Genomic DNA, 26506 nt, shown 5'->3' on the forward strand with positions numbered 1-26506 from the left:
AAAAATTCTGAAAATACCAGCTTTACATAAAGTGGCGCTGCAAAGCATTTTTCGAATTTAATCTTAAAAAGTGCTTCCTCAAGTTATCTCAGGAGATGCCTTTCTAATCCACTACTTGTGCCACAATCGTAATATGACGTCTTGCGAAAAAATGTCTTCGGGAAGACGTCGATGGGTCTTATGAACGTATCACACGGCCGAAGTCGAAGCAGACATTAGACACTAGCCTTTTCAATATCAAGAACGCTTCAACAAAGGTGAGTCCGCTGTGACGGAGAAATATCATTCGAGTATTTCGTTATATCTATACGGCTTTATGAGTAGTTTTCCATGTTGAGAATATGGGTCTGCTGTTGACAATATAAGTATTACAGGACAAACTAAAGCTAGTATTAGCTATAGTATATAAAAATCCATAAGTCTCGAATGTCCCTGCTGCACAATCATGTCGAGTTATTCTAATGTTCGTCTTGCAATCGCGTAGTTTATACTTTTGGCTCGAAGATGAGAGTTTATTTAAAAATCTATTGCCTAATGATGTATATATATATATACTTCGCGCATCAGCTCTGTCCTACTGTATACGGTTTAGGAATTCATTGTTGAAAATCTCGTTCTGAATCGAGAGGATCAGCGTCCCGCGTTGTTCGTAAGCCATACACACGGCTGTGTCCTCGATTTCCTTCGTGTCATTGTCAGTGCTGCCGTTGGAGCTGGCAATAGCGTGATAAATACTTCCAGACCAAGTCATGAGTTCACTTGGGACGTCCAAACGCATTGCTTTTCGCTTTCATGTTAGCCCCCACCCCGATCCCCCGCTTTCTGAACTCTGTCCCATTTCACGGTTTAATTTCGCTCTCGAGATTCACCAGAATAATCTTTTCCCGAGTTAATTTCCACACAGTGAATTTGCTCTTGTTTTGCAAGTGCAGATATGTCAATCGAATAAAAGCCGAAACGCTTCCCAGTTCGTCCTGGACAGCAAGTCAATGAAACTATTTTAACAGCGGTGACAAATGCTGTTTTTAAAAAAATCGGACAATTGAGTGTAGACACAAGCGATGGACCGTAGTTGTCAGGGCATATCGAAGAACGATCGTCTTTGAAAGAAAAGTATTACATTAATATCTTTTAATATCTAGTACTGCTGTAGTAAACCGTTCTGCTTTATTTATTATTATTATACATTTATTAGACGATACGACCTTGACAAACAGTCTAGTTCGTATATCGTACTACTCGCGGCCACTTTACCATCGGACAAATGCAACTCGAGGTTTATGAATCCTTGAACGGGAAAATTAGAAATAAACAAGCAATAATGGGGCTAAAAACGCCTGGTTTCCATTCTCGAATGCATGCGCATTTACCAATTGAGTTGCTAACGGTGTCGTTATTTGTTCCAATTATGTCAAATCATCAGGTTGTCCTCTGCCAACAGCACTAATGTGCAACACATCATTGGCAAGGATAAATAAGTTTATCGATCCATCATAACTTCTGACCCAGTTCTGTTTCAGCTTACTGACCCCAAGTGTGTGCGTGTTTGTTTAGCCTGAACCATTGGATTGCGGGGCCTTTGACCTGTTAGTCAAACTGAGTGGTCTATATAATATATTGGCCTACATAATTATTATGAACCCAAACGTGTTGACGCGTAACGTAAACGGTAACAAAATTAGCAGTATTTTTCTAGCTGCATAAACAACCGAGCATAATAAACGCTATCCACACTTAAAATTCCCTTGTACAGTAGTGCTCAATTACAACATAAACTAGAACTATAGAAGCGGTGCTTTTTGTGATAAACAGCTGTCTAAAAGTTGAGTTTTTTTTTTTTAAATACCCGTTATTAAACGCCGTTTGTTTTCCTTGACAAGAAATTGGCAGTCGCACATAAGTATAACATGAGAATTTGCGTTAATTACATATATAAAATTCGAGGTATCTCAAAGGATAATTTATTAAGGTATTAACAATGTTTGTTTTTTGGTCTAATTTGATCTACCGTCCTTAATCATTTAAGTTCATCTGTTTTCTAAATTGGCTTTATCCGTACGTCTTTTTTTGCGTTTAACGGACGGTCTGAAATCAGCAAACGCAGGGCGAAGCGAAACAAACCTGATCGAAATCACGTAAGTATATCTCACAGTATACTTGAGCATATGAAGCATCAAAGGGGAGAACCCCTTAGATTTACGTTACCGTTGTGTGTATCGAGCTCAGGCGTTAAAAACCTAAGAAAGTGCAGTTCTGGCCTACACGCAGCATTTAAGCTAGAAGCTAGGACACAGTAGGCTCATTGTAGCGGGACTTCTGTAGGGGAGGTCCACTCGACGAGCTAATTGCGCTGAACCGTTCGGATGAAGAGTGCGACATACTTTTTCTATTACTGCTCTTTCTAGTAAGCCTACCACTATTGCAAGTACTATCACCACTATTCAGCAGGCGTCATAGTCCACTCGGAGGACTGTGTGTGTACGCGACCTGGGCTAGGAGTCTTTGTAAGGCTCTAAGTTATGCTGCCGTTGTCTGCAAAGAGACAGCTAACTATTGGCTGCCTAATGACAAATATTGCCTACGGAGAAACTAGATCTCAATATACCCACTGGGGTTGTGTTTCATCGAAAGCTTAAGGATTCATATGAAACACAACTGTATATATCGAACCAAAAAGGAAGCACTCAGGAGCTGAAGCAAGACAGCCTCCTGAAGAGTGCCGGGCTAGAGGGTACCTGGGCTCTGAAGAGGTGAGCGAGCAGCGAAGCATAACGAGTCGGACGGTGCGGGTATAGGAGAAGCGTGACAATAGGGGTTGTTGGCCGGCATGGTCGGTCGAAAAGTGTTGACTTTATTGCTGCGATATACTATTAATACATACATCTTATATGAGGCTTCACCAATTTGTCGTCGACTACCGTATCGCGCGGTATTAAGAGTGGCACTGGGGCATATTATAATGCGTATTATATTCGTATGTGGCATTCTGCAAAGTGTGGCACTTATAATGACTTCGTATTATTTCATGAGTTTTATCAAACACTAAAGAAAAGTCAGATTCTGAGTAATCCCGTTGACGTGTGGTAATCGATGGTTCATCGACTTCAGGTAGGCAGTACACTGATCGTTCCTATAGCTGGTCCTGAATTACGTTCAATCATGCGTTCGATTACAAATTCACCTCTGTGTTATTTTGCCTTCAGCTTTGCCACACGGGTCATTCTGAAAATAACTTGAAATAAAGTAATACTTTTTTATTTCGAAGTTAATATTGCCTATCATATTATATTCGCTACATTTTTTTTTTCGTTTTAGCAAAAAAAAAATCACGTTACATTCTTTTTATGGACTACAAACGTTGAAATATGTGATGATGACCATTGCCATCCCTTACCATGACCTGCCATAAACCATTGGAATGAGTTAGAAAAGTGAAGTCCAAATCTGGTTTGTTTCTAGGTTAATTATTAACGTATAAAATTAATTACTCCTTGACCAAACAAAGCGATAACGGCGCTACCCGGCTGCCACGTGAAACGTCTCAAAATTGGACGAGCTAAGCTGTAAGGTACGAAAAAATAATGGTGAGGCAGGTGAAAGCGGCCCAACAGGGGTTCTAGATAAATATACTTTAACCAAATTTAAGATTATACCTATATGATTTATCGCCTCTATGGTAAATCGTCAAATAGGACCACGGCATCAATATGCATAGGATGTACTGAACCGTGCGTAATTAGAACTAGACTTTTTATTTACATATGCTTAATAATTGAATTGTAAAATAATCTACATAAAACGTGAAACTTTACCCTTCCATTGCACGTATTCAAAAGTACTGCCATTCTGATCAATGAACTACTAGTAACTGTGGACAAATGATTCACAAACGAATGCTTGCTTAGTCGCGGCCTTTCAATCTTCCAGTATTATCGTTTTTTTGGCGTAAATTTTGTCTCTAGGCCAATTCCACACGAAAAGCATCAAGTCCAGTAAATAGCCAGGGACCTCTCATAATAATATGCTCCTACGGCACGATGGCAGTAAGGAAACGCTCGGTCCTCTTGAAAATCTCAACGATTTTTTCCCGAGCTCCTGATAAAACAGTTCTTCAGCGAACTCAAATGACTAGCATCAGTAAATACATTTCTTTGAACACTTTGTATATATATATATATATATATATATATATATGAAGAACAGTCAGACGACGTATTTATTCTATTATAATGAGTTATAGCTTTGTGTAACGGAGGTATTTTTCTTCGACCGGTAGCGAGTCGTGTCATTTGAATCATGGCCTAAATGTCTCAAGGGCCATAAATGAAAGCTTCAGGATGAATCTAGCCGTTGGTCCATTTAGTTAATGTCCTATCGTCGTACCTTCTTGGCAATATTCTGTGAACTTTAAACTGTCGGAAGTACTCTTACGTAAACGAAGCTAACAATGTCAGTGTAGTTTGAACAGTCAAACATGAGTCAATATTCGTCGGATCCCTTTAATGCATTGCTAGATACAATCAGCTATATTTTAGATACAGATTTGGTTTTTATTCTGTTAGAAGGTCGCTGGCGACTGTTGTTGCGTACACAAAAAGAAACAGGAGAGCCTTTCAAGATGGCCATAGTTTGGTTATTGAGAAACGTAAGCACCACAAGACGCTATTTTGAGACGACCAAATAAATTGTACCCTTCAAAGGATCCTCAACAGAGGCAAAGCGGGGTAATACCTGTGTTACTCTTAGACCTGACGGAAGTGACTGCTAGTTAAGAAAGAGCCTATGCTGCACTGCCGATGACCCTCAACTCACTTTCGTTCGGACTCTGCCGAGGGCATGACCTCATTTAGAACGCAGAGCTTGTCCCTACTCCACCATCGTTTTATAAAATTGCTACCGTTGGCTTCACTCAGAGTGACCCAGCCATAATATCTGCATAATAGTGGACAGCTGAAAAATTGCTGAACCTCGCCCGTTGTGGCATGAAATATACAGTGGTTAGATAACCGCTAACTGTTGAACCTCAAATAGGGTCATATTGTAAACATGAGAAATGCACAAAAATAATGCCGAAAATATTACAGTAGCAATATGAAAGGGAATCTATTCAATAAGAATTAACAAAAAAAAAACAAGCTACAAAATAGAAGATAAAGATATTTAAAATAAAGAAACTATGCAAACCTAATCGGTATATTGAGGCTGTCCAAAACGATGTTCAACAGTGTCGTCCGACATAAAACTTGAAAAAATTAGGTATATTAAACTTAGTTTAGAGTTCCAAATACTCAGTAACTTTTATGTCTGATTTCGACAAAATGTGCTTGTGGTTTATTTAGGACCCATTTACTAAATAGACCATCAACGTGTACAGCAAAAAATACATGATTACATTCATTGGATTTGGACGAATGAAAAACCTTGATTTTTATTCAATGTAGAAACAATTATGAACGCCTAGTATTAAATAATTCGGTTACATACATTTAAAGATTAATCGAAATGCAGAAAGTTTGTATAACAGTGTTGGATATGTGTACAATTCATTTAAAATCGATTTGCTAGCGGAAATCAATATATGTTTCTCTGTACCCGTAAGCATTTCCGCGTTGGTTATTCATAAGAACTATATTTTTGTTCTACATAACAAATTTCTATTTGTACGACCCCTGCAGCGGTGACCAGAACCGGGTAGCTTTTTTCCGTTATTGCCTAGGCCAGGGTGCATTCGGCCTTCTATTCTTCTTTCTTTAGTATCGTTCTTACGGTTCTTTCTATGGTATCGTTATTTTTATTTCTGTTTAGGTTATAGCAAAGCATGCCGAACGAGTGCCGTTCACTTGGAAGACGGCGAATTAAGAGGCTAGAAGACAGGCGTAATTTTGTAACATTGCACCCTTCGTTCACGCTTGCGTGACGACGATGAGGAAAAAGCTAAATCAAACATAGCAAAGGCCCACGTACAGCAAATCCAGGGAGTAGTTGGGTACCTTAAATTTATTCGTGACGAATTTTTTGTCCTTTGATGAACCGTCAAATATATTAAATAGCCAATGCTTCTACGTTGTTATTTTGAAACCAGTCACGTTTAAAATTTACATAAAAGGATTGAATCGATTGATCGGCCAATGAAGGTTTATGCTACTTTTTAAGACCATATGATCCTTTGAGGATAATAAGACGGAGATATATCTGTGGATAATTATCTGGATAGTTACAGAACCATACTTAAGAAAAAACAATAAACAAGTTATCATACACCTAGTGCTTTTAGGGTGCTTCAGTACGATTTAAGAAAGATACCTGTTACTACTTGCCTGATCGCATCCGTTGCTGTTTCCACATGTTTTAACTGACCTGCTAGTCGATACGAAGCTTTCATCCGCATTCATGCTTGCTGAGTCAAGCCAACAATAACAAGATAGCTTTTCGATCAGAGAACGGCAAATAATTTTTAACAACAATTATAGTTATTTATTGGTATTTGTTTTACAGTAGGCCTCGATTTCTTAATACGAACGCACTGTCCCCTCTATATTTTATTATTATACGTTTTGTCTTCTTTTCGGCATCTATATAGCGATGTAGTGAATGAGCTAGTAAGTAATCTGCCTACCTTTGGGTACATATTACCTACTAGAACAGTGTATATCTACATTCAAGGCCTTTGGCTATCAACCGATTTTCCCATGGCAGGTACGAAGGACAAAGCCTACGTCTAACCGAATCGAGACAACGAAGCAGCTAAATCGGCTCATTCACCCGTGAAGCACAGGATATGCACGCGTTGGCGCGATCCCCGAAGCTGCAGACCAGATTCGCCATGAGGGTCTTACCAGCACTGAGTTATTAGCGGTTCAGACATGGTAGAGGACGGGCTTTTTAGGGAATGGAGTATAACTTTGCGAAGAGATAGCAATAATAATAACATAGGCATGGAAGCGGTTGATGAACCGGGAAAATGTCAAGCTACTTTGAATTTGTTGTTCTAACGAATCTTTTGCAGCTGTATAAATCCCGTAGAAATAGTTCCTCGTGAACTTTGTATAAATACGTCCCGCAGGTAAAGCTTGAAAAAACGGTGAAGACTTCAAAATAGACAAATTTGTGTCCATACAGAATCTGCTGACGCAGAACTAAAAATAGATGTCGGCCGAGCATTGCTGCAAAAGTGTTATTACAGTGACCCTTAAAAGGAAAAGAAGCAGAAAACGACGTACTACTTCCGTAAACCACAAAAAATACACAACGTATACATGGCTTTTAATATCTGTGTATTTAATTAATTTATGTAAATTATGTTTCCTGTTTGCAGGCAAGAGCGTCGGCTGACAGGTTTTTGTGAATGCTCTCTGCGTCTGAGAGCTTTGGAGGGTAGAGGAATCTGCCAAAAGAAAAAAGCTCATGCAGATAATTTAGACGGATTGAAGGTCATCCACGAGACGAAATAGGTTTGAAATCACCTGCAATGTTTGCTCGATGATAGCTTCGCTTGTTCGTTAGGAGCGTATAAGTTCATCGAAATCAGCGTAAGTTGATAACGTAAATTGGCACTAAATTAATTTTCACCGTATTGCGCCATTTTCGCTGTCCATCTTTCGTTATTGCCTAGAGCGATAGGGAACGCCGAGCGACCTTTTTTCGTATGCGTTGAACTAACCATGCGGGATAGTTTCAAGCGTTCTGTTACTTGAGTCCTTACAGGGACTCGTAGTATAACTATTCATTGGTGCTCCTATTAAAACGAAGTTTTATAACGAGTGCAATCAAGGAGTTTTGATAAGTTGCATCGGACCTCCTTGCAATCGGAATTATAAAACTATTATTATTATTCTTAGAATTATTCGATCGGAATAAGATTCGATACCTTTTAAGTTGAATTTAATCGAATAAAGTAAATTGAGACAGCGCGTTTGAATGAAAACTATTTGGACTTTTATTACCGTTCAGCTATCCGCCCATGACACTTGACGTTCTATAGGCTCAAGAAAACCTTCGAAACGTTTATGCCACACAGAGCAGGATGACTTAGTAATAATAACTTAATAATAGTAATTAATTAATTCCACTATTGATTTTTAATTATATATATATATATATATATATATAATTTTAATATTAATTTTAATAAAAGGATTAATAGTAGATTTTTTAAGTCCTTTCGTGCATAGTAAATCCTCTCGACAGAATCGAGCGTCATAAGCACCTTTAGGATCATCTGTCGAGGTGAACATTCAAGCAACCGAGACGATTCTGCAGCCAAAACTAAACCCTATATTTTTACAATACGATCTAACTGTTACAACCCAATGGCGCATGCTCCGTAGACAACTAATAGGTGGGAAATTACTATGGAAATATAGCAAATATATATACCATGTACTATTTAGATAAGCTGCTAAAACACTCAAAAAAGACTAGAAATTAGTAAGTCACGATCTATTATTACCAGGAGTTCTATAAATAGTAGTTATATTATTTAGTGTTATAATATAAGTTTTCTATTTGGTCTAGAGCAATCTCAGAGCGTGCGTAGGCTCACGACAAACATGCGTACGCTGGCAATTTTGCATTAAAAGCTATTTTTTCATGAAATATGCTTTACTTTAACCTGCTTTACTCGAAAAATGTCACAGCCCGCTGAAATATTTTTCCATAGGCTTTCTGTACGGCTTTCAACACGAAGTGGCTGTCAGGATCTTGGCCCGACTTGCCAAGAATAAACCGTTGCAAAGAGGCTTCTCAGAGTCTAATTAAAAGAATGTCCCTTTAAACTATGATCTTACTTATGAGGCTAGGTTGAAGGTCGTTGCTATTATTCTTTCCCATTTTGCATAGGACTCAGACCGCGAGCAGCATCTACATTACGTTAAGCAGCTTCGTCAGGTTTTTCAGATACTATAAGTACGTTTCTATAAAAATAACTTCAGTAAAAATAGCCATTTCTGATGAGCAGAGCTTTTTCGATGACACTAACCTCAATTCGGACGCTGGCGGTGACGATGTCTTGAATGCCTGTAACAGTACGACGTTACAGGTCATGCTTATTGTAAGAGCAGACAGATTTGCCTTTTCCTATAAGCTAAGAACTAAATTGAACGTAAAGGATGCTTCAAAATGCTGAGTAATCACAATACAATATACTTACAGTTATGGTTTACCGGTTTAGAAGTTTAGCACAGATGTTCTTCGATACACGCATCTTAAGCCCTCGGGAGTGCTTAACAACATTCTAGATTTTGTAGGCCGCTGAAATCTGTGCTTTCCAACTTGCTCTGTCTGGATATCTGCGTATAAGTAGTCTTATGTAGCATTTACTTCCCACCTTAATGAGACATATGCTGGAATTACGCCACTCCAGGGAAGGATGTCACGTGTCTGATATATCAAAGGTTAAAACGCGTTTGGCAGAATATAGACAGATCCAAAAAAGGTAAAAGTCAATCCCATAGAAGCATTGAATCACTTAATGGACTAATCCAATCATGTTTTCCTTTATATTTAAAAAAAATAACAGTGCACCTTGAATTTTATTCTTTTGATGCCACGTTGCGTTTCTTACACGAATAGCTATATATTTAACAAAGCCTAAAAAATCTTTAATGCAGAAAAAATCATTTAGTAGGACATTAGGCATCTGACCTTCTATCTGTAAAGAGCTGACGATTTCCTTTTTAGCACTTCATTTTTTATTAATTTTGCAGTTTTTCGTGAAGTGTTTCACTCAGATATTTTGTATCATACCACGTGTGCTGAGTCTAATTACCACAAAAAGAGCCCCCTTCTTTGCATTTTTCAGAGGCCAAAATGACTTTAGTGGTACAAGGGTCTTAACAACACATAACATAAACAGAAGCTTTCGAAAACCAAAATATAACTTAGACATATTGGGAAAACAACTTTATGCAATGCCTTGTGCGTCTAATTAATAGTTATTACTGTGAAACTGCATTGAGTCTGGTTCAGCGATGTTATTTTTTTTGCTCACATCTCGCAATTCTCGAACGGCATCTTTTGTATCCAACATGTGAAGATGCTGCTATTCGATACCATACTTTTGTATATAGTTTCATTTGGTAAAATAAAGGACTCCTAAAGCCAGCTAAACCTCGCATATAAAGATCATATAATGCTATCAATGGGAAACAACGTAACCCGTAACTCTATTCAAACGCAGATTTTCCTTTGTTAGATGTTGTTATCTTTTTCGCAGATCTGCCGTTGAAGATGGTTGAGGACATGACAGGTAAACCTCTATTTATACCTCACCTTCCCTATTGTGCATTATCTCTCATGCTGTGACATATGTCCTTGTTCATTATACACTATGTTATTATATAGACATCGTATGTAGACACTGAAAGAGACAGTAATTAACGTAGCGGGGTGGATTAGAACTAGGCACGGCAAGACTCAACCTACATGGCCATTGAGCGTTGCAAGATGCCAGCGACCCTATGCGTTTGTCAACATCTGCTAAAGTCATAGTACAAATAACAATACTGCGTATCCAAAACAATACGAAAAATGATCGTAGGCGTATGATTAGTGAGATAGTTCACAGATCTTATCCATCAAATAAACATGTTAGTTTCTCAAGCCGGCCGCATGATAGGTCTGGGCGCAAGACAGACATTCTAATGTTTTTTTTTTCTTTATTAAAAAGTGGTCAGCTAAGCGAGCCCTATTTGTGATATTTCTAGGTTCCATTGATAACACAGTACACTTTTGAGGACTTTGCAGAGTTACAGATCGGGGGCTGTATGAGGATTGTAAACCATGGGGCAAACCTTGACCGTAGGTAGCATAGAGGGGAAAGAACCATACTCCGCCGAATCATAGTAACTAGGGCAAAATTACACCTTTTTTTTTATGGCGAATTACTAATTACGGGCAAAAATTGTGATATGAGGGAATCGAGGTATCATTAAATAAGTCTCAGTAGGCCTAAATGTAAGTACGAGCTGTATTATAAATACATTTTTACATATATTTATATGATGTTACCTAACTTTGAGGTAGCGATTTCTGTCGTTCAACCAGGGACTTGGCTGTCCAAACTTGAATATTACGCTTATATATAGTGGCTATCTGTTTGGATTTGGGATATCGAGGTAACGTATGGAGTTTACATGTAAACTTCACACATAATTGATATCATGTAAAAGAATATTTAGAACTTCTTCCACTGGTCAACGGCACTAATCTTTGAAAGAGATCGGCAATAGAAGTTTTTCGTACTCAGATGGCCTGTTTAGCTCTTCGTTGCTTTTTACTATAAATACCTTACAAAACACAAATTACTCCTATGTTGCTTATAATAAAAGTATAATTAAAAAATACTGAGTAACTTTTATATCTAAGTAAAAGCTTCTTAAATCACTTGTGTTGTCTTGCATATCTTTGTTTTTTGTTTTCCTACGTGGAATTCCTAGGTTTCCTACAATCAGATATGATATTGTTTATCGCAGAACACAGAAACGCAATTTCTGTATTAGGACTTAATGCAACAACCAATGTCAACCGGCTCTTGATCAGCTCAGGTCAGCCTGTTATAATATGACTTAGCGTCTTCAGCGCCGTTAAGTAGTGCATCGTAAAGTTAACGGAACTTCGATTGAGACACCTTTTTCCCAACACACTTCGAAATCGAAAAAAAAACTGGCATGGCAATCTAATGTGTCCTATGAATATAAATTAAACACTTTTGATTATAAAAATACAGGTATTTAGAAAGGATATAGCCTTCGTTAGTACACGTTATCTACACGACTTAAATGGAATAGTTCCACATATGAGTCATGTATATATATATGGGAGCATCCATTAGCTCTCCCGCAGCATCTACATCCTTCAACAGGCGAGGTCCAGACATGTTAGTTTGAAAGCTCAACGCTTACTATTCACCATCGTTCTCCGGCATGGGTCAAAATGTTATTGTGAGTTGGCTATTTCGCTATTATGATTATCTGTGTATAGTTCCCCGTGGCAATGATCGACGCTTAACGTAAGTTGATGGGCGGCTGTCCCTTTGTCTCGAGCGGTTACTTGTTACGCAAAAAAAGCTTTTTGTCGTCCTCGTAGCTCATTATTTACCTTTTTTTATTGCTATATGAACACGGCGCGCACTCCAATGTCCTAGTCGCCGCCTTAGCTTTCTTCAGTAAGCTAAGTAATTCCTTTGCGGCCGTATGGTGTAAAAGTACGCATGGTACGAATATGTCAAGAGCGCTGCCGACGGATGCAAAGTAAATTACTAATAAATGTATCGCGTATAATTGCGATTAATATTCATGGATAATGTGCTTTGATAAGTGTTTCGTAATGTTGCTCTTAGTGATTATGTACACTGAAGAGAAGCACATGTTCCAGATCAGCTGTATGCTGAGGACGATGCCAAAGCATGACATCATTTATATATATATATATCTTTGTTATTATGGTTTTTGGATATTTAGAGCAGACAAAACTCTATCGAACCAGTCCTACTCGACAACAGACGAAACTACAACCGGTGTACTATGACCTGGCAGCCGGTTGTGGGATGGACAAATCGTAAGTACTTAGGGGGAGTCCATTCAACGCTTGAACGGAACCGGGTGCCTTGGCTTTGACGGCACCAAACTAACAAAAAATATCAAGGATATAGAGCGCCAAAGAATGCAGAGAAGCACGAAGTATTTTAGGTCAGGCTAGTATGGTGCGACCGCAAGCTGATAGAAACTGGTACGTAACAGCATATTAAGGACAAGCTTGCAGATCGCTTTTCAAAAGGAGATCTGAAGTCGCCCGAGCAGTTCTTCAGCCTCGTGAAGACCAAAGGAGGTAATATCATAAACTTTGTGCTGGCCAAGCGAGCATCTCGACGGGGGCTTAAGCTCGACTTCCCTTTGCAGCCGATGGATGGCTAAATCTGCCACACTTCCTAACTTGGTGATAGCAGTAAGGCTAACTATGCGGAAATAATTTGTTCTGGACTATTTGCCGGGAAAATTCACTTCCTATAAAGGTGCGACTTTCGGCCTGATAATATGCGGTAGGTATTGGAGTATTAACATCTCGAAAAATGTTGCACTCTCCGATAACGAACTTTAGCTGATTTGCTACCGCTAACCTAATTTTGCGTTGCGTCGGCTCTGTCCGACGGAATCGTCGTTGGTACGATGACAGCACGCCAAAAAAGCGGGTTCTTGGTAATTGTTAGGAATAACTGCACTCACAGTAGTTCGAAGAACTGACCATGTCATGCTTGTGAAGTGTGCGTTTTGATATTTAAGAACGCAGAGGCTGCGTCCGGTACGCCTGTGGCAGATCAAACCGTTAGTGTTTAGTAAGCTCATCCAAGAGAAATATAGCCTCAAGGTAGGTAACTTTTCGCAACAACGATATTAGGCCGTTCCGCGAACACCTTTGGAACCTGCGACCAATCATAACTTGGATGAGCCAGAATTCTGCTAAACACGAGCTCCGAGAAACGCGTGAGAAGTTGCCTAGCCAGGTAATGCCTGAGGTCAGTTTGCTTCAGAAAGACATCGTCGTCCACTTAGGAGTCTTGGAGGGGTAGTTTTTTAGGGAAATTTAGTTAAACCGCGTTGTTTACGGCGGCTTGGATCATTGATTCGACTCATGTCGAGCTAGTAGTAAGCAGGGTGTGGTCCAAAGTAGCTTCCTAACTGAGAAAGCAGTGAAGTATGGCAGCAGCAGCGCGAGACGTGGCAAGACCATGGCTGCCGGATAAGTGCACTCGCCAAGTTCCGCTGGCCAAGCAAAACGAATTGGTATGGGTTTGTTATTTCAAATACTCTTTAGGAGTTCTATAGAAACAATCTTGAACCACCGAAAATGAAACGATAATCGATGTATCGCAATATATATATATATATATATACTGTTGTGGTCAAGAATAAAGTAATGAACAGCTGTCAGCGGGGGCGCCGTAAGGATATAAAAGCCCTAATTGTCACCCGTGATATTGTCGGTGTCGTTCCAATGGCCTAATTCTCTACAACTTGGTGACAACGAGAAAGTTCGCATGTGACTAAATGTGGAAGCGATTAAGTCACGAAACGTAAAGACCGATCGCTGAGAGACGCATGAGATACGGCTCAGATCGCCGCGAGAGGCGGGCTGGTTTAGTACCAGATTACCACAAGGGGCAGGCCCCGGAACTGCCATTAGTACCGGTAACGGCGCGAGGTTGTGGTCCTCGTCGTTGTCGACGCTGAAGCGAGGGAAAGGAAGGACTTTGCCGCAAACGAGTAGTGTTCACGATTGAACTACGTGACCGATAGAGTAAAAAGGCGTGTGTCGTATGGGGGCAAGCGACCACATATCGTAGGAAGTCGCTTGCTTCGGACCGCAAAAGCTCACGAAGAGAAGGCACCGGGTACGACGGCAAGGGCGCCGGGATCATTGGAGATCTAGCGAAGTAGGCACGCGATAGACCTTGGATGATATTGTTGGCTGTTCAAATAGTCCAACTGCGCAGGCGCTTGAGAATGCTGAGTGGCTGAAATTCACGGTCACGAATATGAGATGAAGGACGAGACAATAAAAAACGTCATACATAGCATCTACACTCTGTATGAAACGATACAAGTACTCAATAAAGGCAGTATCCTAAGGCAATACTGAACGTAAAATTGCTTACAAAACCAAACAAGTAGGTACTCCAAGTTACGATACGATCATACCTTAGTGGAGCATATCATTAATGTATCGTTCGGGAAGCTATACTTTCGATACACACACATGTATATAATAGACACTAACAAACACACAGAACTGCACGAACTTAAATGCAGCTGTAATGTAGGCAAAGATCGTTAATGTTTATTATTTCAATACCGGTTTATGTATGTAACAAAAATACATGCAGTAGTTATAAATATTCAAACAGAATAGATTTGGCAAAAAAAAGGACGACGTGTTCGCTAAATCAGTTTGTAGCGTACTTTGAACTGCGGCTAAGCTGCCGCATGGATAATGAGTTGCTTCTTAGACTGTCAATTTTTCTGTCATTGTGGGTGCCTTACTCAGGAGTATGAAAGGAATGTTTTGTCACTACTCGTTGCGAGTATAATACTTGAAAAGATATATAGTTGGCTCTAGGCTTATATATATTCAACTCTAGCTTCGTCCCTGTTGGAGGGATTCTCACCTCGGATGTATGTATATATATATTTGTATGTGTACTCATATATAACTATTTCGTCCTTATGTTGGACTTATGTTAGACTGGCCATATGGAACACCAGAAGATACTATGTATATTGCTAAATATATATAAATATCCAGCTGAATATATGTGCAAAGCGGTGATTAAAATGTGTACGAAAGACATCAAAAAGACGATCACTGAGAATGCCGAGTAATCCCGTGGGCAAAAATCTACAACAGAGCATCTTTAACAAGCAGGAAGTCAAAAGTAAGGTACGTTATCAAATCAACATAACATAAAAAACAGAACTAACGAAACTATTATATCGGAATGAATATTGGTTCACTTAGCAGTAAAATAAAAGCTATATTTATAGCTCGGAATATATAGGCTTACATGCATTTATTAAACAAATTTATTATTAAGAAACAAACCGCCAGTTAAAAAGTAGCCGGAAAGCTTTGCAGGGTATATCGACAACTATATACTGTTGTCGATAAAAAAACATCATGCGTTTTAGACAGCAGTGACGACTTAGAAAGCAGACCGATACGTGTAGAAATTCTACATATGACCAAGCAACTTCGCCGCCAACACTTCGAGGCCGGTGTACAGCCGCATAATGTGGAATATGTCTTACCATAAAAAGCAAAAAAAAGAAAAGAGAACAGCCTAGTAAGCGAGCATTCTTGCGGCTGCTAGGGGACAAACAGGACGCTTCGGACTTGACGTCTAATACCTAAAACATCCACTTAGGTAATCGCCATTTTACTTCGGGTGAAGCGTGGCCTCGTAGAAAAGAACGTTGCTATAGTGGATAGTTGATACTACAGGAACCCATACTATATCGATAGACACGATTTACCAGACGCGACTCACATTTGAGAACGCAGAAGAAAATAGACCTTGGCTGTTTATGCTTGGCGTCCACGACATACGCTGTACCTTTCACACCTGGAAGCCGACAGATAAAACAACTGATTTGCGAAATGCACTTCCGTACACTCCAACCGATTCGCGTAAGGGTCTTTAATTTCTCGACATAACCTAGCATAGAAACGTTTATATCGGCGTATTTTGCGACCGCAATCTTATGTGATCGTTAGAAAAATGTAAGGTAAGATGTATTGTCATAACGTATCACACTGAATTTACCAGTGTATGAACCTTATACGTACGTTAGGACTTGGATTGACATTGAGTTCAGAAAGGGTTTTTAGCTGTGTGCTGTTTGAATTTTTTGCCTTATGGCACGAAGCGTTGTTCATGGAAGGTGGTTCATGGAAAAATGCGGTTTCCATTAAACTAAATAGTCGTTTTTATTCCATTAACCTAGGTTGGTTAATTAATCTGTGATGCCTTCGAGCCCGGGAGGCGGGGAAGGAGAACAGTTTTACAGGTGTCCTTGACTTTAGTTAGTTTTACAACTTAACGTCCTTTTGAAGCTCGTAAAGTGTTGAATATTTTAAGCCATAGTCACAGCAAGAGATGCGCAGTAACATAAAATCCGTCGTAAGATTTGTGCACTTGAGCTCTACGACAAGCCTGATCATTTCGGACGGACGGTTGGTTTCGTTCTTTTCATTGCGAGCTCTCCTGTTTGACTACTTTACTGGCAGTAATTCTAAAAACGCTTTACGAAACACAGTCGTACATAGAAAATTTCTTTTTAAAGCAGCCTTTTTTGTAACGTTCCTCGCTTCTATTTTTAGCTGCTTAGATATTCATAAGCAATATTCACAGTATATACGAAAGCAGTAAACTTAACCCGTTTTGCCTTTTACAGTACGTATAACTTCCGAACTCGCTGTAGTGTGACGTTAGACTGTAATAACATGCGTTTGCGATGCAGACGCTGAATTAAAAAGGCCTCCGTTCGAACTAGAATGCCTTACAAGTATTTGTTTTGTACAAGCGCATAAACCTTTCAAACATCGTGTGCATATTTAAAAGAGCATTGCCTATATATCGTAAGCCATGGCTTCAGTCCATCGCTGTTTTCAATGTATTCACACCGCATATAGTTGACTTCAGTTCTGATTGCTTAAAACCTTCTAAGGGTAGTGTCTTCGACAGCAATTGTCGGTTATATGGGTCCGTGGCTTGATTTTCAGGTCAACAAACGGACAGAGCTTAATCAACAATTTGAGTTTGCTGGTGATCGAAACATCCGTTTGATTTATTTCTCCATGCAAGCAAAATCTGTGGATCTTTTTTCTACAATGGACACAAAGTAACCACCAGCCGATAACAGAGGCCTTTGGTCAGAATTGTTAAATGCTGCTGCTGCTGTTTCTTACCGGAGGAACCCAGGTGTCTGATGCTTCTCTCCTTAAATTGACACAAGTAGTTTTGCCGAACAGGATTTCTGATTTTCACCATCGAATTGTCATGAATATCGGGTGCCTGCTCATTGATATATCTAGTGGTAACTACGTAAAAAGAGGGCCCATGTTACAATGAATTCTTTAATCTATAGCGTATATTCATGCTTTTATTTGACCAAAGTTCGTTTTCAATTCAATTCAGTACTTACTTTGAGGCATTGTATTGTTTTTTCATTTAGTATTATCGTTCCTTATTTGCCCCCCACACAACTCCAACTTAATCATAGGTTATTAAAATTAGCTATTTAAAAATTCAGTTCTTTGACATTGTATCGTTACTATTGTTTAACTACGACAAACAAAGTTAGAACTTTGCCAAGGCACTTTTATATGTAAAAATTCATGCCAATGTCGCAGATTAGGTATTTTGGGCCATCGAAACAATAACAATACATGATGTGTAGAGTTGACCGACAAGGGTACCAGCAGCACCCCTCAGTGTCAGAGTATCGTACTCTATAGAAAATCACATAGGCCTTAATACCGGTTTGCTGCGATTTCCCAGCGGCAACAAGTTCTTTATTACTAATAACTCAAGTTATTGATATGACGACATGCATGCGAGTCGGTTCTGACAGACGATTCCTGCATTGCATTGTAAGAGCAGCATGCAAAATTCAGGATCTTGTTATAATCTTTCCTATTATTGCTTATAATTATGACAGGTGTCAAATTTTTGAATAAATATAAATAACAAGAAATTCAGCTTGTGTTGACAGTTTTTGACGGATCTAAATGCCTGCTTGATTTTCTTGAAGTACAACTTAATAATAGGAAAAATCCTCCATCTACTTTCCTTTCAACTTGTTCATGGGTGCATGTTCATACGAAATCGAAATTGCTACGTTTCTGATAACCGTCGAAGTCACCCTAATTTCACTAGCCTTTATTCCCCTACATGTAAAGACTGTTAACTGCGGGCGTATTTTCTATTAATGGTGAGTGTTTTTGATGCTCTAGAATATGGTTTCAATCTTTTTTACCGATACAGCCCCTGTGCACTCATCTTCCTCCGCTATACTTAGTATTAGAACAAAGCCACAGGATCACCATCCGTTGAGATAGGAATATTTCCTAAATACAAGTGAAGGTAAGAGATTTTCCAATGCCGCTCACAAAACCAATAAAAAAAAAAAAAAAAAACACAAAACACAATTTTTTTCCTGAACTGATGGTCCTGGGTATCGCCCGTTTCTAAGCAGGTCTCGAAAAATCTGAGCAAAACTTCTAGCGAGAAGAACAAAGGCCACTCGACAGCCTTAGATTTAAAGGATTCGAAAATTAATCATTTATAATGACGCAAAAAAAACATTTAAAATAGTTCCGAAGTTCTAATACAGAAATTAGGGGTTGTTCTCAAAATGAGAGCATTTATTGCCAGTTGAATCATACAAATAAGTTCTAATATTTAGATTTAGTAAAACTTTTTACACTTTTCTGCCCTTTTGTTAGTTATGAACCTTTGCCCTGACATTGGTTTAAAGTTTAATTTCGCCATTTTTCTTACACGGAACGCCCTTGAGGGACACTTTAGTGAAGCTACGCTCACCAATATAACGCTATTTGTGGATTAAAGAAGTATTAGAAAGATCACTAGCCGCTGGTCCGGATCCCACATGAACGGAAGATTTAGTACATGCAAATAATTTTGTTGAAATAGCTTTTTTCTTGTAGATACAGCCGTAGGAGCAAGGGAATCATAAGGTAAATACCAAATTTAAGCAAAGCATCTCATCTCTATCATCACTACTTCGTTTTCGGGAGTTCTGTGCATATATTCTCTAGCAACAATGAGAGGACTGTATATGGCTGTACACGAGTGAACGCATGATGATTTTGATAATCATGAGACAGTTCATAGTTAGAAAGCATTTGTGAAACTTATTCCTAACAGCGAATAGCAGAAGTTGGTCCTATCAAGACTAGTCGATCCTTCGCCCCTTGGCAAAATATAGCATGTCATTTCGTACCGCCGCGGACCCAAACCAACTTTCTGACAAACTTTTCGCTTGATTTAGCCACTGTTTACCTCCTGCTCATTCGTGTGAAAAAGATTATTATGCCGTGTTATCACAACTACAAAGAGCATACTTTTCTTGGGTACCTACTAGCTAGTAACAGTAACTTCATGATGATTAACAACGGTTCGAGGCAGAGAAACGCCAAGAAGGAATTACCGGCCGAGATTACTAGAACGATGCTTTCTTCGACGTTATCCTCGCGTGAATAAATGTAAGCGTTTCCCATACAGTATTTCCAATGCGATTTACTTTCGAACACAGCATGTTTCTAGCGCTATTAGTGGAAACGGTTGATGTCGTCAAAAAAGGCAGCGGTCTTGGTCGTCACAGAATCATCCCCTTAATAGCAACCCGGTTACGCTGCTATTATATTTACCTAACAATATATATATATATATATATATATATATATATATATACGTGTATGTAGGCTGTTTATAAAGTGAACGTTGTCCAAGTTCAATAAAATAATTCATTCTAACAGTTGTAACTGACTCGTGTGTGGAAACACGGTAGCGCCCTACGCCCTGTGTCCGTTAATGATTCTAGGGAACGCATAGCCTATCATCCTTTTGTCATGATTATTGTACACCTGCATCGCTCTATGGCCTCATACTGCAGTACCCTTCTTGTACGTGGAAACGTGACATGACCCACGTTAGTCCACACCGAAATCTTTAACGGATCGCGCAACGGCAGCAGTAACAAACAGCGCTCTAAAAGGTTGATCTGTTTTGTGTGTTACTGGTTGGTTTTTTCGGGCGATTAGTTTCGGGCAGGCCCCGTTGAATCTGTCGAAAATTGGTTAAGGCCTCTTGTTTTGTCGAATCCCTTTTTTACAACAAACAAAGTTCGTTGGCTACACCAAACAAAATCTCCTCTAACACAGAAATTACGAGCTGGTTCGTAGCTATATTTTTGTAGCTTAAAGCAGAAAAAGCAATTTCAATTGACCAAATGGCACTTTTTCTCAAAGACAAAACGTACTATATATTTTCGAAAAGTTTATATTTGGTATGGCTGTTGCTAAACGTTGGTTCGCGACACAAAATGAATCTATACCGGATTCGAAACCCAGACCTCCTCACATATCACTATGTGTATAGCAGGACTACAAAGTGTATATGAATTAAACTATTATACTTTTAAACGAGTAACAGTTTGTACGTGTCGGCGATTTCAAGAGTGACTTCAGCGGTTTTTGTGATTTTTCCCACGTAGGCTTGATTTATCTAGCATACATTTTTATAGTGAAAACGTCGCTCACACGTCTGCGAAAGCTAACTTTAACACTAAGGATACAGGAAAAACTTTCATTTAAGCTTTAATGCAAACCGAGTTAAAGCTGATATCTTCCGGCAGTTATAACAGTTAAAAGTTAGTCCAATATCTAAACAAAAAGAGCGCGTACACGCACAATGGACAGTACGATGAACTTACAACAAAACATTTTTTTTTTATTATCGAGGCGAACATGGCGCTGCTATATGTGGCTCGTTTCAAAGAACGATTAAGGCCATTTTGAGGTAGGCAGTTACCTCTAACGGTAACAAATCAATCTTGACATGTACCAAATATACGGAATGATTACTATAGGAATATGGAACAGTTGTTACACAGTTATAGAATGGCTAGGACAAGATGGTGGAAAATCTGGAAAACAAGCAATACCAGAACACTCTGGTCGAATTGCTTAAATAAATGGAACTGAATTATGCAGAAAAATAAGTCGCAAAACGCCGTAGGTTTACTGTAATGAAGACGGGATGGCTTCAATGAGAACACTCTCATTGGAGAGCAAGGATAGCTGCAACGGGATAACGGTGACGACCCAAGAGAATTATATAACGATTATCACGAGCCAGAGTTCACACCAAGCTGGACTTTTCATGTCATTTAAAGATGCTTTCTCTTGTCTGTAAGCTCCTAGTTTCATTATGGAGAGATGGAAATTTGACTTCGGACGGCAAAGATGGGTGTATTTTTGTCACCTACGCTATTTCACCATTTACGTCAAGGCCAAATAGCTGCCGAGGCAGTCAGCAACATTTGTGCTGTGTACGGTGTGGGCTGAGAGGACTGCTCAATGATGATTTATGAAGTTCGATAATGGCGTTTAAGACTGATAAATGAACCTCATCTCAGTCTGCCATATGAGATTCACACTTTTGAAGGAAGATGGTTGATAAACACTGTGTGGATTCACCGAGAACATAAACTGTTGTCATTTGAATACGTTTAGACGTTTTGAGTTTATGGGCTTGACTCAAAAATTAGAGTTCTGGGTGCCTGTTCAACAGAGAGTGCGGAGAAACACGGTTTGTCATTATCTTTCAACAGCTCGCAGCAGCGCCGGCCAACAGGGTCCTCCACAGCATGGTTACGAAAGGTCATAGTGAGAAGTAGCGTCCTTATGCCCTTATAAGGCCTAAAAAAGAAGGGAAAGCTTCGGGAGATACGGCTAAATGCAAACTAATCCAGATATCCATGCAAAAAATGACGTTTTGCGTTTGGTGGAGCCAAAGCGGTCCTATACACTGAAAAATGCATGAGAAAAACCGGATTATCACCAATGACCTGTATGTAGTCCAGCGGCATAAAGTGAACGAGAAAATTCAACAGAAGGTATCGGACAGACACGGTAAACGCATTCCGTTCACCACGATACTAGGCCACACGTATCAAAAGTCGTTAAAGAAAACGTCTGCGCCGATACTCAATCTTTCATCCTTCTATGCATATATGCTTTTATTTGAGCACTTTGTATAATTTAGTATATTTGATTTTAGCTTAAATAGTAAAAAAAATTGTAGGTTTTCAGGTACGATATAGCTAAAGATGAGCTTTTACATATGTTTTAATGCTTCCCTAAGCAGAATTATTACAGTGAAGCTCACAGTTCTCAACAATTATCGTCATAGCAAATTTGCCTAGAATAGACTTCACTACAGCGGCTTCATTTGACTCACGTACACGGTCATTACAGTTAAAAAAACATGCTAAGTCGTCCGTTTGCCAAAGAACAGCGTTTTCTATCTCAGTGGTAGAATTAAGTTAATTTTGAGCGGTGGTAATCAGTGAAGGCTGAAATTTCGCAGTACCTTCGCAACGTAAACGCTGCCTAGAGGGTGGCAAAATCATTTTAAATAGGACCAATAAGACTTTCACTTATATCAGGTGTTACTCAACAGTGGCTTAATAATTAGATTAATAAATAGTTAAAAAATAGCTTGTTGGGTGCTTGATGATAAATGCATTGGGAACCTGATTAGGGTTAGTACGACCCTTACAGACTCCGCCCCTTCGGCAGTAAAAAAAACCCAGCTACATTTCTTAACATTTGAGATGGCTCCGTCTATAAACGATGCGTACACCATTGAAAACGCTACATACAACCGGTTAATAATCGGGCATTAACTATAAATGAATTATAAATAATTTTTTACCACCTTTTTCACCTGGACACATCTTCTCCTTTTATCTCTCGAAAACAGATCGAGCAAATCGAAATTTATGTTCTGCACACTTGTCCTATACTTCCTAACCCAAGACCATCCAAACAACGCCGGTGCTTGGCCATCACATGGGTAAAAACTTATTGTTGGCAAGCATTGGAAAAAAAATGAATCGTCTCTAGTAATTGTTATTATATATATAAACTAGGTTAACTGTCTTCATGTATTTTGGCAAAACAGCAGCTTATATGAATTGTGTAATTTCACATAAAACGCCTATATGGTAACCTGAATAACAGCAAATTGTTAAGAACACACCATTTAAGATATGCCTGTTTGTTTTATCTTCCAGAAACCCAACCCAAAAATAAACCGGGTTGACAGAAACATTATAATGAGAAGCATACGTTGTTCGCATTGCAACACTTAAACCGCTTGGCTAGCTTGCATTTGTGCACGGAAGGCTATTGAAGGTCTAATGTCCATGAGGGATACACCCCGCTGAACCGACGCTGCCTAATAAGTATTGATGTTATAAAAGTATTTCAGCAAAATAAAAGGTAGCGCGACCACACCGCGTGGCTGTTTGTGGAAGTTACGAGTAATACTATTATTATCCAGATACGATCAGACTCCGTCTGAACACAACTTATTTCTTGCGGGCTAAGTGTTGCTCCGACAAAAGGACCTAAGTCCGCCGAGGCAATTCCTGACCAATTCTCAGTTCTTTTCTTAAGCTTTATTCTAAACCGCATAACTTGGGTCATCTCAGATTGTCAAGTATTATCAAAACATCGTACTATTTGCAAAATATTTGAAATCACAGCGTCAGTTGCATCCGTATCTTTTGCTTTTCGTCTTTTATGTTTCGAGTTGCTTGCGTCAGTTGGTAGATTACCGACAAAAATCCAACAGATTTCCACATAGCTTTCCCATGATTCTAAACTCAATCCATTGTTCTCAGGTTTAGACGTTCTTAGAAGGCTCTGCGCAGGATCGACGAACGCATGCCTGATACTGTTTCCTGTGAAGTTTTCCTTTAGCTTGATCGTCTTTGCAAAGAATGTTACAACTTTTAACTTTCACTCAGAAACAAGTCGGTTTAGATAGAACAAGAGTCTGTTAATTAGACGAAACTAGTTATGGCCCGTATGTTGTTCAGAAAGAAAGACATTATCTAAGTGACCAGGCAACAACGGTCAATTATATTACTCGTGACAATAAACTGGCTCAATCTCAGTATGGATCTTGCGCAGATCGACGAAGGCTTTTGACGTTTTTACAGCTGTCTCCTGGCTTTGACAGATGCGACACCTCTGCAGGAGAAGTTTTTTAAGGAATGGGGTTCCTTAAGTAATAAAAAACGTTATACCATAAATGAAAGCACTCAGAAATATTTTAGTTTGAGTATCCTGGTCGGTTTAGACTGAAATATTAAAGAGGAATTGAGAATTAGTGGGGAGTGGTTTCGGCGGGACTGAGTCCAATAGTCAAAGCTAAGTCTTACCCTCAGCCCACACGAAGTAGGCCGTATGAAATAGCGGTTATGTAGCCACGTTAAATAGTGGTCGTATGTAAAAAGCATTACTCAAATCCTCTTAAAAAGGACCTCTGGCTAAAAGAGACCAGGGGTCGCTGCTTCAAGGCCTGCCAACGGCACTATGACACTACACATTAGTATGAGTAAAAAAGGTTAGTTATCAAACAAAATATTTCAGAATAAAGATTCTCGAACATCCTAGGGATATTTTTTTGACCAAACTCGAATGTAACAATGTCTTTATGTAGGTCATCTAAGTGCCAAAATAAGCTGCTGTTTGACTTTTGCCATGTTTCTATTATTACTAGCATTTAGAGTCTTTATTTCTTTCTTTCTGACAGCAGAATATGGCCATACAGAATAAGCACTGAGAAAAGAAACAAATTTTCCATTTGCTTCTTTTTCATTTATTTTCCAAAACAAAAATCATCATTAGCCTTTTTACATGGCATCTGTTTAGACCACGTCAGTATCACTAAATGATACTCCCACGCTCAGTAGCGTTGTCTCGCAGCATCAGAGGACCGTGTGCATAGATGACGCCAATAAAGGTGAGGCTTTACGGTTTGGAAAAACAGAAGCTTACCATTTACAATGACAGGGGATCGACGGAAGAAGTGTCGTTGCCTTATTCGTTCTTGTCTGTTTTCGTGTGCTTCTGTGTTTATCTGTAATTTTTATTCGTTTTCATATTGGTTTTGCTCAGCTTCCACAACTTCTCGCTCTACGACTGGTAATTGTGATTCTTGCGTGATGCATGCCGAGAAGCGCCGATATATCACTTTCGATTCAGCAGTAGCAGCTCATGCGGCGGCAGGAACAGGAAAAGCGTGGAACAAGTTAGCGCGCCATAGTCGCGCGGCCAGTCAGCACCCTCAACTTCGATAGCCATGTGGCTTTAACTCATGCTTATGACTCGACGGTCGTCGGGGGCAACTGACTGGCGGGCAGACTGGCACGTCAGCAGAGTGACTCGCTGGACAAATAAGAAATGCCAAAAAAATCTATAATAAGCTCATTTGTCATATGACCTAGTTGACAGGAAAATATCCATAGGCGTCCATTTTTACCTCGTTTCCGTCACACGATTTTTTCTTTCTCTTGCTACTGTTCACACAAATGCCACTGGAGGTTTTGCCAATGCTGTCGGTGCTGTGGCTTTCTGATGCTGTCTAGCGGTAGTTGATGCTGGGCGAGCATTTCTGCTGCTGCTGCTGCTGTTGTGGTTATGTAGCAGCCACTGCGTTGGCTCCCCCAGCCACATCGGCTCCTTCAACCGCCGCATCGGTTGCCCCAGCCGTCGTGTCAGCAAATACAGGCGAAGGGGATGGCAGCGGTACGGTTGCTACGGCAAAGCTAGTGGTCGGCGTGCTGCTGTTGGTGTAGTACCATAATATAATGGTGCGGTAGCAAAAACGTTATTATGCCCTTCTACAGTCTTACTCGCACGGTGCGATGTGAGACAACCAGGCCCTCTCTACTGAATTCACGTACAACACACGTCGAACAAGGATGTAAGGCTGTTCACTATACGAGCGTACTGCAGAGGGTTTCACGTTTCTGTGGCTGTTGATGCGTGTTTATACGTTTGGATGGGTGTGGAAAGAAGAAAAGGCTATAAAAGGCGACGGAAGAGTTCACGAAGTTTATCATTGTCTATAATTACGCACTCATTAGATCTGCGGTTACTGAATTGCTGCGTTGACATTAGTATGCACAGTAGTGCGCCAATATATGCGTCATATTTACCATATGACTGATCTATGCGAAAAGTGCACGAGCACAGCACGTGACATTCCCCGCTATGCAGACGTTCATTTACTTATAATGTACTTGTCACACTAATGCACGTTATATTTCGTGGGGAAAAGCTTAGCTCCTGCTTTCGACATTAAGAATTATAAAACCTAAACATGTTTTTATTGAATATTATTTATCATGGG

At 39.5% G+C, this 26506-nt stretch overlaps 2 long non-coding RNA genes across 2 annotated transcripts; both read right to left on the reverse strand.

The window, feature by feature from the left end:
• Positions 1-2016: 2016 nt before the first annotated feature.
• On the reverse strand, positions 2017-9371 carry LOC147758946 (uncharacterized). Its single transcript, XR_015318497.1, has 3 exons — positions 9149-9371; positions 8978-9015; positions 2017-3222 (listed from the first exon to the last, which is right to left on the reverse strand). It is a non-coding gene; the product is annotated as an uncharacterized LOC147758946 (long non-coding RNA).
• Positions 9372-10257: 886 nt separating this feature from the next.
• On the reverse strand, positions 10258-26268 carry LOC147758947 (uncharacterized). The gene is made up of 3 exons (XR_015318496.1): positions 25150-26268; positions 16040-16114; positions 10258-14509 (listed from the first exon to the last, which is right to left on the reverse strand). It is a non-coding gene; the product is annotated as an uncharacterized LOC147758947 (long non-coding RNA).
• Positions 26269-26506: the final 238 nt, after the last annotated feature.

Source organism: Varroa destructor, unplaced genomic scaffold (assembly GCF_002443255.2).
Source record: "Varroa destructor unplaced genomic scaffold, Vdes_3.0 BEIS01000001.1, whole genome shotgun sequence".
Taxonomy (NCBI): Eukaryota; Metazoa; Arthropoda; class Arachnida; order Mesostigmata; family Varroidae; genus Varroa; species Varroa destructor.